This window comes from Stegodyphus dumicola, chromosome 1, assembly GCF_044657685.1.
Source record: "Stegodyphus dumicola isolate Sdum_Otavi_A_Nest chromosome 1, ASM4465768v1".
Classification (NCBI taxonomy): Eukaryota; Metazoa; Arthropoda; class Arachnida; order Araneae; family Eresidae; genus Stegodyphus; species Stegodyphus dumicola.
In genome coordinates, this window is record NC_140768.1 from 251,216,366 (window position 1) to 251,233,644 (window position 17,279).

The 17,279-nt window shown below is 31.0% G+C and overlaps 1 protein-coding gene and 1 long non-coding RNA gene across 2 annotated transcripts in view; one reads left to right on the forward strand and one right to left on the reverse strand.

Moving 5' to 3' along the window:
* The window catches only part of LOC118192439 (tachykinin-like peptides receptor 99D), a 434,504-nt gene that overhangs the window by 96,958 nt on the left and 320,267 nt on the right, over positions 1-17,279 (forward strand). The gene's annotated exons all lie outside the window — the stretch shown is intronic.
* LOC146999532 (uncharacterized) lies at positions 7,417-12,834 on the reverse strand. Its single transcript, XR_015039798.1, has 3 exons — positions 12,771-12,834; positions 10,575-10,664; positions 7,417-7,561 (listed from the first exon to the last, which is right to left on the reverse strand). It is a non-coding gene; the product is annotated as an uncharacterized LOC146999532 (long non-coding RNA).

Genomic DNA, 17,279 nt, shown 5'->3' on the forward strand with positions numbered 1-17,279 from the left:
AAATTATTTATTTTATACACAATTTTTTCATACCTACATATAAATGATGTTTTAAAAATAGTTCGTGTTATTTTTACTACATTGTGACGATAAAGAGCCATAATTCGCTCATTTAAAAATAATCAAAAATTAACGTTCTTAAAGTGCTATTAATTATTTAGAGCATATGTTACGATAATGTAGAAGCATGATTTTAAAATTACTTATCTCTTTTAAAAGAAATAATGTTTAATGATTTTTGTAGAACACAGAATATTCATAATTTTTTTGCTTAGAGTATAATTTGAGAGCTGTTTCTGTACGATATTAGGAGCTAATAAATAATAATACTGAATTTTCTGCTGCGTTTTACAAATCGCTTTAGATCTTTGCAGGTTTTCCAAAGCATCACTGTTTGGAATATACATATGGCTTTTCCTCCTTTCTACTTTTGAAATATCTTGACAACATACAGTAATATTTAGGTAAAAATGGCTTTTGTTTCAGCAATAATATATTATGCGTTGAATAATATGTAAAGGACTTTAGGGAATTTCCCATCTAGACTTCTAAATGGAGAAAAGCAAAATTTAATAAACAAAGACAAAAATGGTACACATAAATTAAAATCTAAAGTTTTTAATAGGAGTAACGTCCCTGTATATAACATTTGGATTTAATAAAATCTGCACTTTACTAAAAACTAAAATAGAAAAATAATTGAACCTTTGTGTTTACGCTGGTTTCATTTAATTTATTCCTAATCTTGATTTTTCTGTAATTGTCATATATTTATGAATATTTATGTAAGTTTCGGCCTTTAGAAATATTTTACATACGTAATTAACATACTAGATGTGTTGGATAATCAAAGGCCAAAAAAATATTTATCTACTTTTGTTAAAATATCAAAGAATTCGCAAACACTCTATTATGATTAGAATTTTAGGATGGAGATATTTTATTTGCCTTTTAGATACAAGTTTACATTAAAAACCTAATATTGTTTTTATCATTTATTATAAGGCAATATGTTAAGTGCATTAATTTTCAAATCAGTGCATCAGTATATGTTAAATAAATATCTTTTTAGTTATTATCGCTTTTATTTAAACCTATCTTCATATTTTGCAAGTCCGTTATTCACCATTTTTAATTTTCTTAGTTTTTTTTATGAATATACTGCCTCATAACTTTCACATTTATTCAAACTTCCCTGCATATATTTTCCAGCATTTTTGTAAATATTGGCTTGGGGACATATCATAAAGCCTGTGTGCTAGTCCGAAGATAAATATTTCTGCGAAAACAACTTCATGTAATGAAGGATGAATGTTTAATGGCTCGGAAATAAGATACATTCTGTTATTATTCTTAAAATAACCTTTAGGGCTTTTAATGTATGACTGCTTTCAATAAAAGTTTTTTCTACGCAGTTTCTTCTTTTTCATTCATCTGAAACCGTTCTCCACATATTTGTAATCTCTATAAATGAAACTGCCTGCAGGAAATTCTATGCACTTTTGTGCTCGGTCTCCACATTGAGAAAGCTAACTTTTAAAATAGCATTGGTAATTCATTACACTACAAAAAGCTAGATCCCTATTTATAGCATTTACATATTGTCTTGACATCTGGGGCTGTCATTTTGTCACGTTTATTGTAAGGGAACAATGCTTAATTACATAATTCAAATGTCTGTTATTTAGGAATATACACTGGTCATGAAAATTAAAGAATAAAGAGAAAAAATACGCTCACTAAGTTTATGTTACAACCAAAGCTATAATTATTTACGTTAATTGAATACATTTGAACAAAAAACTGCACTTCCAAGCATATGTTAGTGACCTAAATATGCAAATTAGGTGAATGACAATGTGGTGTGCAATGAACGCACATTGGAATTCCTGTCTGTAGTGTTGTTTATAGTGAATGTGATTTTTGAAAGTGGTCAGGATTCAATAATTATGGTTCAAACGCGTCATTTAAGTGAACGTCAAAAGTGGCGAATAGTTCACAGAATCGACGGCAGTCAAATAGAAATGAAGGTCGTCCAAGATTTGAATATCTCTCAGAGTCTCATATTAAGAGTTTGGACATGTTTTTTAAGCAGAGGATCTGTGGATAGACAATACAGTCAAGGGCGACAAAGAGCAACAATTTTCTCTGGCTGTCAGCTCGAAAAAACCGCGAAGCGACCGCAAGTGATTTGGTTTTAGAAGTTCAGGCTGCGACAAGACCTCGAATTAACCGTTCTACTGCTGCACAAAGGCTTAACGAGATTGGACTGTAAGCGAGAAAACTAACGATTTTGTGTCCCACTCACTTCAGCTCTTAGGTATTTCTCCCGCCTTGCATGCCTGCGTGGTGTAATGACCAGCACGCTCGGCGCGCATTCGAGTTCCGGCGAGGGCACTGCTCATTGTTCAATCTTTGCTCCTTCGAAATAACATAATGTCTCTACAGTGGCACTCAAACTGAAAAAAGGTGGTGGATGATGATTTTCCACCACCAGGATTTGGAAACTAGGCGCCTTAATATCCAGCCGCCCTTTGAAAGGGGAAGTATATAAGGTATTTCGCCCGCCTTCTTAGCACGCTTCGTGGTATAATGGCCAGCACGCTCGGCACTTATTCGAGACATCCTAGGTTCGAGTACCATCGAGGGAATCGCTCATTTTTCAATCTTTCCTCCTTCGAAATAACCTAATGTCTCTACACAGTTTTCAGAGGGGCCCGTTTAAACTGGTGCCAACATCAAATTCAATAAAGCCAAGATCACTGAGCCCGGGTATTGTTTACTGACGAATTCAGATATAGCCTGAACAGTGATTCTAGACGAGTTTTGATCTGAAGAGAGGAAAGAACATACAATTTGCCTTCCATTTTGTTCGTAAAATATCCCGTTTCGTTCCGTTCCGTAAAATATACGTTCCGTTCGTAAAATATCCCGTTCCATACAACATACATTAAAGAAAAATGTTTTCTAGAGGAGGTGATTTAAATTTTTCACCATTTTCCAATTTCCAAAATTTGGTTCTAATTTCAATACTTTGCGACTAATCAACTGCCAAACATTGCAACTTATGTTTTTGTATAAATTTCTATTAATACCTTTTCATTAGGTATCATTTGCATTTTGTTTCTGCCATTATCCTTTGATTTTGATGACCAGTGTAAATTTTGAAATGGCATTTTTATAGCTGAGCTTCAAAATGATGAAAGGACTTTAGTTCAACCTGTGATATGATTTGCTTCTGTTTCATTATAAAACCACATAGATAAAGTAGTTTATAGACACTCCTTGCGAAAATTAATGTCACCAGCAAATGGCAATTTTATATATTAATAATCTAACAAATTAGGAATCAATATAATTTATAAGCTAGTTGTACAATAATTAATAATATATCATTTATAGATTTTTGGTAGTCTATGGGAGCCTAAAGAAAGCCCAGATTAATAACATACTTAGAGCGAATTATCTCTATGTCTGAAAAGACTTGCAAAGTCTTAAGAAGGTTTAGAAACAAAACTTTATTTAAAAATTAGAATATGAACATAAACTGCACTTCTTGTGCTTGCAAATCAGCCACCATTTAAGGCGATGGAACTTACAACAAGTAATACTCAGTTTCAAGATTTAAAACTTAGTAGCCAAGGACTACATAAATTAATTAACATGAAGTTGGCTCAAATTTCTCAACGGCATAACAATTTAAATGACGGGAGCAATAATGCAAAGCCGAATAATGTATTTTTTAAGCTAGCAGAAACCTGGTAACGTAGTTTGAAGAGGGGAGACACGCTTCATTTGCATTCTGGTACGGAAAGAGGCAGGAAAATTGACAGTAAGGATCTAAATCATAATAATTAGTTAGCATATCATAATGGAAATTTAAAATTGTAACTTAATTATTAAACTGTAAGTCCTGTTTATACAGACAGATTGCAAGTTAATTTTAGGAAAAGCTGAAGAAACAACTAGAGCATATTATTTAGAACACATTAGCGTTAGTCTAACTTCAATTACGAACAATTACAAGATGCAGTGTAATGAACTTAATCTTAACACTGTTTTCTATGATTTGTGGGAGGTTGAAGGTATGAGAATTTGTTGAGTAGTGCATGTGAGTTCAGGTGAAGTACTGCAGTTTACTTAAATAAAGATTACTTTAGATTATCAAAATCTGTGCATTTTTATTATGTGAAAAAGCACGGAGATATGCATTATTTAATACAAGAGGCTTTTCATACATCAGTTTATATGTTCTTAATGGAATTAATAGAACAAGAGCTATTTTATGTTCTAGTAATATTCACCTAAAAATAAAGATAATTGTGTAAAATTTAATTTAAGTAATGATGAAAGCGGGTAAAATATATGCGCATACTTAAATTAATTTAATCATATAAAACTAAATATATCATTCGAAGCAGCATAGAGGATCCCAATCTACCGAACAGTAAAGTCGCTAAATACTGGTAGTTCCGACCTGGGCTCGATTTCAGGCGAACGGGCTGATCTGGATGGCATTTTCGTGGTTTTCTTTCATATTTAAGGTGTGTACGAGCCAGTTTCCCTTAGATAATTATCCACGAAATTATTCCTTCCCATAGGCAGATAGCCCGTGCATACTTTGCCATAATTACATACACACCAAACCAAACGAAGCAATATAGGTCATTAATTTACTAAACTAAGCCCCACATTGCACAGAAACATCGGGATGTTGCTCGCGGGATATGCGCACATCCTCAGTACATCCCCTAATATCCCGCGAACCTCCTAAACTCCTCCTCCCGAGTGCTTAATGTCACATCCCGGGATATCCTCAGGACATCCTAACCAAGTCCCATCGACAGCGTGCGGGATGTTATTAGGATATGAACTCCCACTTACTACATCCTCAGGACATCCCACAAACCTCCTAAGCACATCCCATTATATCCTAAAAACATCCTATCTATGTCCCATCGACAGCGTATGGGATGTTATTAGGATTTAAAGTCCTACTTACTACATCCTCAGGACATCCCGTAATATCCCAATTTCCTCCTGAGCGCTTGTCACATCCCAGTATATCCTTAGGACATCCTATCTACGTCCCACCGACAGCGTAAGGGATGTTATCAGGATTTGAAACACTAGTTACAATATCCCTTTAACCTCTTAAATACATACTCTCAACTGCTTAGTGTCACATCCCAGTATATATACAGAGGAAAATTACAGTGAAAGTATGTGAAGGTGTGATGATCTAAAACCTACTTTTTTTACAAAGATAGTCTCAAATCCTTCTATTATGGTTACTATGGAAAAATCAGAAATGTTGAAAATATTTATACAACTTATTTTGTTTTTAAATCTGAATTTGTGAATATATTAAAACTGAGCAAGGAAATCAAAGTGAATTATTAATACAAAATATTAAAACTGAAAATTTTGCTTTTATTTTTAAGATATTAAAAATCTTTTGATCATTTTTAAACATCCAATAGCCCCCAAATTGAATTATTCATAATTAAATTATTTTACAAAATCAGTTTCTAATTTCAGTTAATTTGTATTAAAAATTGAATAATAAAATTAGCCATTTAATAATCTTTATATAAATGAATCATCTTTCTTTAAAACATGTAAGGAATTTATAGTGTTTTGATGACATTGTTGGGAAATTGTTAAAAGGAATAAATTGTATTTTTAAAACTAAATCAATTCCTAGCCTCAGAATAAATAAATATGTTTTCGTAACATGAGAATGCTGCAGGCTTTTTTATATATTTAATATTTAGTTGTAAAAATCTGACATTATGTTAACAATTCTTTATATCATTCAAAAGGTAACTCAAGAAGCTCTTCTACAATTCTATCTTTCTGCTCACACAATTAAAAAAAAAATCTGAAAGGCCTCAGATTTTAGCAGTCACTCAAAGAGGCTAAAAGTTTATGAATGCATAGATTATCAATACAGATGGGGCAGTGGAAATAGCAAAACATTTTATAAGATACCAGAAAGTTATATATCTTCTATATATTTGAAAAATGAAGAAATATATCATGTAATTATGTTAATTACCAGAAACCAGAAAAGTTATATATCTTCTATATATTTGAAAAATGAAGAAATATATCATGTAATTATGTAGAAATATTAAAATGTTTTCAATTAGATATATCATGAATTAAATGCATTTTAAATCAATCAGATTAAAAATTAAAAAAAGCATTGTTAAGAACTGTGTGTAATGCTTTTAAATAGCTTGGCTTGTTAGTCAATAATATATTAGATTTTAAAGGTAAATATGTTAAATTTTGCCAAATGGCAAGACTTGAATGAAAAGCGAAACAAGTTTATGACTGACGATATGAAGTCACATTTCAAAACTAATAGCCCTTTTAGATTAAAAAAAAAAAGTTCTGAATATAATTTGCAATGGTTCATTGGTATTATTTTATGCAAAATTCAGTAAAATGAAATTTACCCATTGAAATCAGCACCAAATTAAATAAACTTTGTAAATTCTAGCGCATGTTAAAGGTTGTCTCATCCAGAATTTTATTACTAACCATTCATTTCAGAGCAAAATAAAACAGTAATTGCCATTTATATGACAATCAATATCAAAAATTTAAATCTGCATTTTACGCAACATAGAAAAACTTCAAAAGATCTACTGTTTACCATGCAATTAAGGCATTTTATTCTGCAATAAACTCTACCAATTATTAATTCCATTAAGTATATTCAGTTTACTCTTTCTGCTCAATATATGCTATGTAAAATTTTCCATAAATTTATTAATTCATTTTATTTTGAGGTGAGCTTTTATTCAACTCTCAATGTCAACGAGAATGTTTAGTTCATTTTTTATTCGGTCTCAAAAGAGAAATCAAAATACGTGGATTTATGTACGTGTATTTATGAATCAAAATACATGAGAAATCACAGTGAGAAAAGCACTGCTACCTTAAACTGTGATTATATATAACAAATGCAGTGAATTATAGTTAAAAAATAGTGAAAATATTTATATTTCTGAACTATTTCATATCTAACATTTTTAGTTTCGTATATGTGGCAATTTAAGAACTTTTTTACGTACACCAATTTTTTGAAATATCTGCAAATTTTTGTATCTTCAAGGAAAGCTTATTCTTTCACCTTTAGTATATAAGTAATGGTAATTTATTAGATAAAATTACTTAATGGGGAATACAGAAAAATATCTAACCACTTACCTTTGTGACTTCATCTGCAGAGAGACTAAAAACGTAGTTCAGCTAAATCTGCTATAATAAATGTTTATAATAATGCTAAATTATGCAATATCTATTAATATGACAAATTTTTGTAAAGCTATTTATTTGGATGAAAAATAAACACATTCAGAAATTTATGGCACTATATTATGATTAACAGAGGAAAAACACTTTTCAAAATTCAAAATAGTTTTTATTAATCAAATTTATCACATTTTATTTGAATTCATGAAAAACAATCTTATATCCATGTATTCTTATGTAGTATATAAGAACTCTTGATAAATTGGATCTCTGTCATTGCCTTTCACAGCACCTACAATAAAAAAAACACTCACAATTACTATATGTGAATATAATTCATAATTAAATTTAAACAAATGACTATTAGAATGCAAATTAAAGGAAGCATTTAAAATATTTTAACATTTAGTACCTATAAACAGAATAGCAATTATTTGATTTTTCGATTATAGTAAAATAAACATGGGAGATGCCTTTTAAAATTTTTTATGTCAGAAAATAAACTCAAACCACCAGCTGAACATATGAGCAGTTTTATCAATCAGCCACTGGTAGGTAACCTGGATACTGAATCAACATATAAAGTTGCCAAGATAAAGAGAGAAACAAAATTATGATAATCACATCTTACCTATTCATAAAACTATTTTAAATTTAATGTGTAGGCAAGTCCAAAAATAGTGAGAATGAATTTATTTTGCAACACAAAGTAAAGTCTTGCAGGAGCAAAAAAAACTTGTCTCATGAGATTGGCAAGTAAAACATAATTAAATGCATCTGGTAACATTTATCTGACAACACATAAGTAATTGTTAGCTACGTGCAGAAAATAAAATCTGATCAGGGGCGTAGCTAGAGGGGGGCATCTGTCCCCAGGCACAGAATCCAAGGGGCGCCAAATTGATGTTAGAACATTTTAGAATTAAATGTTTTCCATCCTTGGCAAGCAGTAGGGGGCACGAAATCTTCAGTTGTCCCTGAGCGCTGAAAACCCTAGCTATGACTCTGAATCTGATCATGTTAATGCAATTTTAAACTTTTGAACTTAACCGCAGAAATTTACCAAAGAAGTACTTGTAACAGTAGTAAATGAAGATGTGGCTAATCTTTACTGTATGGTACACCTTGGTTTCTGTCTGAAAAAAAATCGCAAAGTGGTATTGGTTGTTTGTGAAATGTGGAAGCCCATTGCGTCAAATAAGATTTTCGGTAACCCTAATGTTGATAATGTTGGCAAAAGTAGCCTTTGGGAAAAAAAAAAAAAAAAAAAAAAAAAAAAAACTTTTTTTTTGTCAATAAAAAGGAGTTATTTCTGCAAATATTGCCAACGTGTTGTGATAAATTTAGTTTTGGGCTACTTTTTTTAATAGTAAACCTTTTGTACGGTCCCAGGTTTTTGGTTCTTACCATTCTTTTCAATTGCTGTGTTTGGTTGCACGGAAGTGGTATGGTCTTGTATTTTGAACATGCTATTTATTATTTTGGTGTGGGTACCATCGTTTGAGTATGTCTGAGGTGACTAAGAGACGAAAAATTTGCATAACATAAGCCTAAACATATGCATGTGAAAAAAAGGTATGTTAAAAAAATGACGTTTCATTTATTTTTTTGTCTCTGTGTTTTAATTTTTGTTAGAAGATTTGTTGTTTAATGTTTTTATGTTAGGAAATATGTATTTTTGGTAACTTATTCCTCTCTGTTTGTGTATTTTTGGTTGTCTGTGTGTTAAGAGAGTGGCGAATTTTTTCTGGTAACTGATATTTTTAACTTTCTGATTTTCTTAAAGTGAAAATAGATCAATGTGTACATGGACAAAGTTAAGGCAGTGCACAATGCCCAGTTTGTGCAGTTCTCTGTTTTAATAAGTCAATGTGTACATATACACAGAATTTGTGTATGTCTTTGACTTCTTATTTTGGTTTTGTGTAGCGGCCACCTTGAAATTGGTGCCGATCCTCTCAGGTGACGATCTTGATATAAAAAAAAGAAACGATTCGCCAAGGGTTACAGTAGAGTAAATTTTTACCAAAGATGTTCTACCATAATCACCATTTCAGTGGTTTAAACACTAGTGGGGCAGTATGCAGAGATGAAGATTTAAGTTTTGTTTACACAGCATGGTGGTTTAGGCACTCCAGTCATTACAGTGAACAAAATTATAATAAACATAGCCACAATAATTGTCTATAAATATTGATGTATAACACTGCATTAACTAATATATTTCTTATGCTAGTATATACAGAATCCTAAATCGAAGGGAAAATCAGAAGACTGTGCATGCATTTTCCTTTAACTGAAACATGGATTTGACCATACAAATCTCAGTCTTACGGGACATGCCACACTATGCAGATAGACAGTAAAAAGTGCTTGTGTTGTTTTTATTTGTTAGAGGCATGAAATAAATATACTTCTAGATTTTAATTTTTTCTTTTCTTGTTTTACATTTGGATTACCTATCAAAAAGTAAGGAATTTTGATATTATTACAATATCGGAGTTAAAATAACCATTATTGGACATGTTAAAGTAATGAAAATTTTAAATTAGGTTAAAAAGTAACCCTTAATGTGGCATATTTTTGAATTAAACTCTATTGACATTAAAAACAACAAAACGTCCCTCTTTATTAAGGACTTTAATTAACTAATTTTAAATACGGAGCTATGAATGAATTTTTTCCCTTGCATGTTATAATAACTGAAACAAAATTACTCTGATAAAGTCAAAATTCCTAAATGCAAGTACATAAAATTTACTTTAGCAATTTAAAGAGATGAGACACACTGAACACATGAATAAATTTCTATCAAAGAATAATTTATTAAATTTGGCCCATTCCATAGTAAACTTTAACCATTAGATTACATTATTAAACCGTGTTATCAGTTTGAAAAGCAAGTCATATGCCAGATCTTGGATGTAAAAGAAATACACAAAATAATATACAGGTTATTGAAAAATGATGTATACTAATGTTTATAGATATGATTAAATGTAACAGAAAATTTACTGTCACAACCACATTTTTAAATGAAATGTATTATTTTAACATTTTACAATATTTAAGGTATGGCATTAAATGCAACATTATGTGCCTGGACATAAGTTAGTAAATTAAAAAAAAATAATAATAATCAAAGAATGAATGTCATGAAAAATTTCAAAAACAAGCAGAATTTAATTTAGACACTTATGATACCTTTAGACACTTATGATGACCTTTAGACACTTATGATAAATAAATTTGAGAATTCTTCACCCAAAATTAAATTATAATTAACTAAAACCAGTTTGACTGACCTTCTACAAAATCCTTCCACTGCAATTTTTTCTAGCTTGAAAACCAAATTTTTCTCCACATGGTAATAACATCTTAACCAGTTGAAATTCCTGCAGAAAGTTTGATAACACAGTAATAGAATTAATAGAATAGAAAAATTAACACAAAAGTATAGAACATCATTTAAACTTAACATTATTACAAATTTTGGTGCTTTCTGACTATCTGCAAAGCTGTGAAAATTGGCAAAATGGTTAGTTTATGGTTCATATCTACTGCTCTGTTCACAAGTAGTAATTCAAATAAGCACTTTATAAGAAACAAGAAATTTTAGGATGCACACACACAAAAATATATATATTGGGTCAATATTAACATATTTTTCATCCAATGGAATACTATTCAGAAATAAAGATTAAATATAAAGCATGTAAATACATGTGTGTGGTATGCATATTCATAGTTTGCTATTATCGTGTGCATACTCTTGCTGTTTTAGCATAAGTTGAAGCTGTGAGGGCAGATGATAAGAAAATATCAGAATTTTTCATGTATAAGAAAAGATTGCCCTGACAATGGTATCTCAATTGTTTAGCACTGACATTTACATAGCGCATTAGAAATATATAGTAATATATGTATAATAAAAAGATAATTGCATATTATTAATTCATTTTTTTAAATGCCAAACTTTAACAATTCTTTCACATATAATTAAACAGAATTCTTTCACATGAACATCTAAAATCCATTCTTAACTAAAGAATAAATAATAAAACCATGTAAATTTCTTATCAAGCCCATCATTTCCGAAATGTCTACTTCTGAAAGTTCCCAGCATTTCTCAATGTATTATTAAATTACTAAACTAAGCATCAATGATCGTCATGTTCGCTAATGTGGCAATATCTTTTACACTTCTTTGTTACCACAAGTAACAAGTAGGCTTCAATAAATCTTTTAACTGTTACATGCTACTTTTGTCTAAAATTTGTACAAATAATAAAATTAAATGAGCTCTTTATAATATGCTCAAAGAAATAATTTTGTATGAAAATTTGTATGTTATATATTGGCTTGATTAATGATTCAGGAAATAATTCGGGTTTTCAAAGTGCTTCCAATAATTCAAATTTCAGCTTGTGTCAAAATAAAATCTATAACACAAAGATAAGCAAATTTTCTTATGAACAATGCATTTTAACATTATTCAATCACTGGCAATCGCACAGTACTGATTGCTTTAATAAACATTACTGTAACTGTGTTATTTAGAAGACTGTAATGTTTTAATTATTTCCTTAATTAAAACATTACAGTCTCTTCCTCCTTCTAACACCAAAAGAAAACCCAGATAAGAAATATAAAAATATCAGTAAAAATAAATTATATTATTGAATGACACTTTACATTAATTACACTTATGCATATATTATTTTATTATAAATTATTTCAAAATCAAAGAAGAGAAGGGGGAGAAACTTTAATATTGACATTTCTAAAATGATATAAACATTAATCATTTAGTACAGTTTGTTATTTCAGGCAAAAAGAATTCACTTTTCTGGATAGCATTTATATTTCCATCTCACTTTCAATGAAACATCAAGAGAAATGCATATAATTTAAACACCAGTTTATTTTATTTATCAGACAGATTATGTCAACTCGAAAAAACCTATCAGTAAAATTCGGTAGTAATAATTCTGAATGTTAGGCAACTTGCAAGATTCAACAAAAATTATATATAAAATATTCAACATATACACATCTATGCACATACTTACGAACACAGGTTCATACATTTCCGATTCTGGTCCCAATAACAGAACAGTACCCCCAAAAAAAACTTGAATTACAAACTAGATTAAGATAATGTTTCAACCATACATATTTTGGACAAAACAATGCAAACTCTTATTTTTATACAATTGTTCAAACTATTTAACATAAATTTATTGCTGCAATAAAATAATAAGCAATCTGATCACACATATTATTTTGAAACTGAATGCATAAATTAGACTAAAAAAAATTCAATCATAAACATTTGGATAGCAGGGCAAATTAGATATTTGAAAAGACAGCCAGCCATTGAGATACACGACAGAATGGTAACAATTGAATTCATAAAGCTGTGAAACATTTAACTGTCAAAATGACATAAATTCGAAAAGCAAAAAAAGTAAACATACAAGTATTGCAAATGAACTTACCTTTCATGCAACAAAAAATATCCATACAAGTTAACCACATGGCGCAGCCATTTTGGATTTCGTTTCAAATCAGACAGATGTTTACGGATTTGCGGAAGAATACGAGGAACTAGTAGTTTGCCGGATACAATGTGCAATGACGCGAAAGAATATAGTTCTGTAGAACTTCCTACACTATTCCGTAATAAACAGTACTATTTCCTAATTTTTTCTTTATATAATTAATTAATTAATAGGGAAATAGTTAAATAATGCCGAATTCATTTTTAATGAAATGTAAAATTTTGCATGTATGGGACGACCACCTTCCATCCAATATTTCTGAGAATATAAACAAATTTTGGAATCTGAGAGTATCAGTAAATAAATATATAGAATATCGCCTCTCAAACGACCACTTCTGAAAGTGACCAATAGTTCTGAGATTATAAATAAATATTGATATTAAGCATTATTTCTATAAGACGACCATCTCTATATAAGACCAACGTTTCTAGAATCTCGGATAGTCATCAGAGATGTATCTTTACTGCGAAATTATCGCACGACTGTAATTCAATATCAATAACAGATCGCGCGATTGAAAAACATTTTCTGTCCTGTAATTAGAGGAAAAAAATTTTCCTTATGAGGTATTTCTCCCGCTCTCCTAGCGTGCCTTCGTGGTGTAATAGTTCTGCACGCTGGGCCGGTATTTCAGAGGTCCGTGGTTCGATTCACGGCGAAGGCGGTTGCTAATTTTTCATCTCTACGGCTTCCCAAAAAATCCTAATGTCTCTACAGTGGCGCCCGAACTAAAAAGGTGTTGGATGAGGTATATCCACACCCAGGATTTAGTGATTGGATCCCCTTAAAAAAAATGTCGGCCTTTAAAAAGAGAAGTAATATAAGGTATTTCTCCCGCTTTTTTAGCGTGTCTTCGACCCACCAGCGGCCGAGCGGTAAAGTCGCTGAACCCTGGTAGTGCGATCCGAGGTTCGAATCCCGCGAACGGGCTGGCTGCATGGGTGTTTTCGTGGTTTTCCCCACGTGTAACGTGTATACGAACCAGTTTCCCTTAGAAAGTCCTCCACGAAGACATCCCTCCCCATAGGCAGATAGCCCTAGTGTGCTTTGGCATAATTAAATACACCACCACCACACCTAGCGTGTCTTCGTGGTGTAGTGGTTCTGCACACTGGGCCGGTATTCCAGAGGTCCGTTCTTCGGTTCCCGGCGAAGGCAGTTGCTAATTTTTCATGTTTCCTGCTTCCAAAAAAATACCTAATGTCTCTATACCCAAATTTAAAAAAAAATTCGTTTCCGTAATTAAATATATATATATCTAATTTTACCTATATTTGTAGTAGGGTTTGTAATCTGTAAGTAATTATACATGTAATTTATACATTTTTTATAAAAAAAATATATGTTATCTAGAATTTTGCAAATATTCTAGAAAATGCTAATCCATTGAAAAAAATCTTTTCCATCACTAAATAAATTTTTAAAAACGTCGAAAAAAATAGCAGTTAAAATTAATAACAAAATAACAAGAATAAATCATCAATCATATCAATATTTTTAATGTACAGCATTTAGAAACAACTTAGTAAAATACATATGAAAAATAAAATAATGTGCAAGTTTCAGATGTGCAATGTCAAAAAATTAAAACTGGTAAATTTGAGAACAAATATCCTCAAAATGTTTGACAACGAAAGTCCTCCGGACAATGCAGAATGAATGTTCTCAGGATGTGAAATTGATGAACTCCTCAGGACATCTGAGAATCAACATCTTCAGGACATCCTGTCATATCCCGGGACATAACGACTTAAATAAGACATCCTCAGGATGTTAAATTACGATCTCCTCAGGACATCTGAGAATAAACATCCTTAGGACATCCTAAGTATGTCCCGGGATATTGCGACTTAAATAGGACATCCTGAGGATGTTTTGGGGCAGTATGCTATGGGGGCAGTATGTAACTTATTTTAATATTTTTACCCTCACTGAACGAAACAAAGATACACTGTATTCTTCTTAAGATCATCCCCCACGTTTCCAGATAAATTTTCTTATCTTCAGAGGTGGTAGTTTTACAGAATTGCTTTTCAAAATCGATAATATTTATTTCTTTTCTAATAGAAAACTAGAAATTAGAAATTAGTTATTTAGAAATTTTCAATTAAGGTGGTCTACAGAATATGGTCACCATGGGAGGTTTCAATACAATTCGTCTTTTTAAACAAAAACTAAGATAAAAAAATATATATATATATACTTCAGTTTGATTCTTTTCCTTATTCAAAAAAGATTTTCTTTTTATCGTCATTTTTGTTATTTCAGTTACAACATTGAGGAATCTTTCGAAAATCTTTGTAATCTAGTCCGGTGGAAATGATAACGAATTCAATACTTTGTTAAAACTTCTTGTCAGAAGCTTTAACGACCTTCCAAAAACGTACTGCTTCATTTCCAAACTTGTCAGATACTTATTGCGTTCGATAAAATTTTCGTAGTTAACTTAGTTTCCATAGAATTATTTTCTATTATTTAAAAATGATATTTCTTTACTTTCTTTCTTTTCAAAGTAGGAAATAATCACAGATAAAATAAATAGAATTAAAAAATCCTACAAAATTATATTTCCCAATATAATAGTTCTAGTAAGTAGCAATATTTTGACCTATTACTATTTGATATTAGTGTACCAAGTAATAGTGTACCAATATATAAGTTAAAATAATTTAACATCTTTTTGAATTAAACGAATATAGGAGATAGTCATTCCTATAGCGCCCTCTGGATTCTGGAAGTCGCACCTCTGCCAACTGCTGCTGACTTGCGCTTGGTTGACCGTCCATTGTGGATGCTCCCAATAGCCTTTGGCTTAAGTAGTTTGCAGATAAAAGTGTAACCTGGTGGCTAATGATTGACAATGCACTGGACTCTCTTCCACTTATACTTGTATCTGACGAAAATGAGAATTTGTTTAAAACAAACTGAAAATTTACTTTCAGGTCATTTTTATCCACTTAGTTTTAGTATTTACGTTAAGTTAGTAAGTTTTAGTTTCTTTAGTAAGTTTTTCTGATACATGTGGGTCAAACAGTAAATTAATTTATGTAAATGAAAAGGCTGTAAATTGAATGTAAGAGAGTTTATTTGCTGTGTAAGTACTTAAACTCTTATAGCAATAAGGAAACTAAAATTAGTGTATATTACTGTCATGGAAACTATCAACAAATTAGTTCATCTCTCTAGGTAGAATGCTATTTCTTCACAGCATAAACTGAGCATGTTGAAGGGAAATTCATTTACAGTTTACCCGATTAAAGCGACTTATGAACATTGCTTGGAATTATTCTATGAAATCAGCCTATACTCACAGCAAAGAAGAAATCAACATCTAAATTCTCTAGAGATTTCAAAGAGAGCTCAGAGGTAAGAGAAAGCATCCAAAATCCGCAGGGACATTAAATGTCGTAACAACGTTATGGAATTCCTTAATGCAAATTGACCGGTTTTAAAATGTTTAGAGCTTAATGAAACATTCCAATCAGAGAGGAAAGACTGGATAGTTGAAAGGATACGAATGGGATTATGGAAAGCATAAACAGTAATCAGATATCCGAAAACTCTAATGAATTTAATAGAACTGAAGGCAATTTAAATAATGGACCTGCCGAGAATTGCATTAAAGTTGTAAAATAAAGTAACGCTACTTACTCTGATTTAAAGTCAATCTTTTGAAATTGGGTCTCTGATTTAATCTCTGAGAATGAGAATAAGCTCTCGTTTTCACGCACGTATCATATCAACTACCATTGTTTTAAACTGACTCATAAGCTACACATTGCTTCATTCGCTCTTCATGAAAGATATGTCAGTGAATAACGTCAAAAGTTTATGCAGCTATCTTTGTTTATAACGCATTTCATCTCTTGTGAGTTGAAATCTTCCTCTGTAAACTGTCTAAAAATGTAACGAGCAAATGCATGAGCTTAATTTATGATGCTTCTTTAAAATTTAATCACTGCTGTGAGAAATAAAGCTTAGTTACAAATCGCATAAACTGTTAAAATTGCAATTCACATTGTGTACTGATATCAATGATTTTTGTTGAATGTCTTTGTATTGCTGATAACAGTTTACAAAATTCTGATTGCTAAACTTTAAATTAAAACTTATTCTTCAAACTATTTCACTGAAGGATGTATAAGAATTACTGTATACTCAAAAAGGCAAACTTTTAGGCATTCATCAGGTATTCTGTTTATAGATTCATTATTTTTTTATATAATTTTCTAAAGCTGGAGGCATAAAAATATATGCAGTACCCTCGCTGGGACTCGAACCCTCGACCCCTTGTATTCGCGCCGAGTGTGCAACTGTTACACCACAAAGACATGCGGAAAAGAAGAAGAAAATACCTTATAAGTTATTTAACATCTTCAAACAAAAGTGCAAATAATTATTCAAGGGACAATTTTGAGTAATATTTAGGTTAATAAACTATTA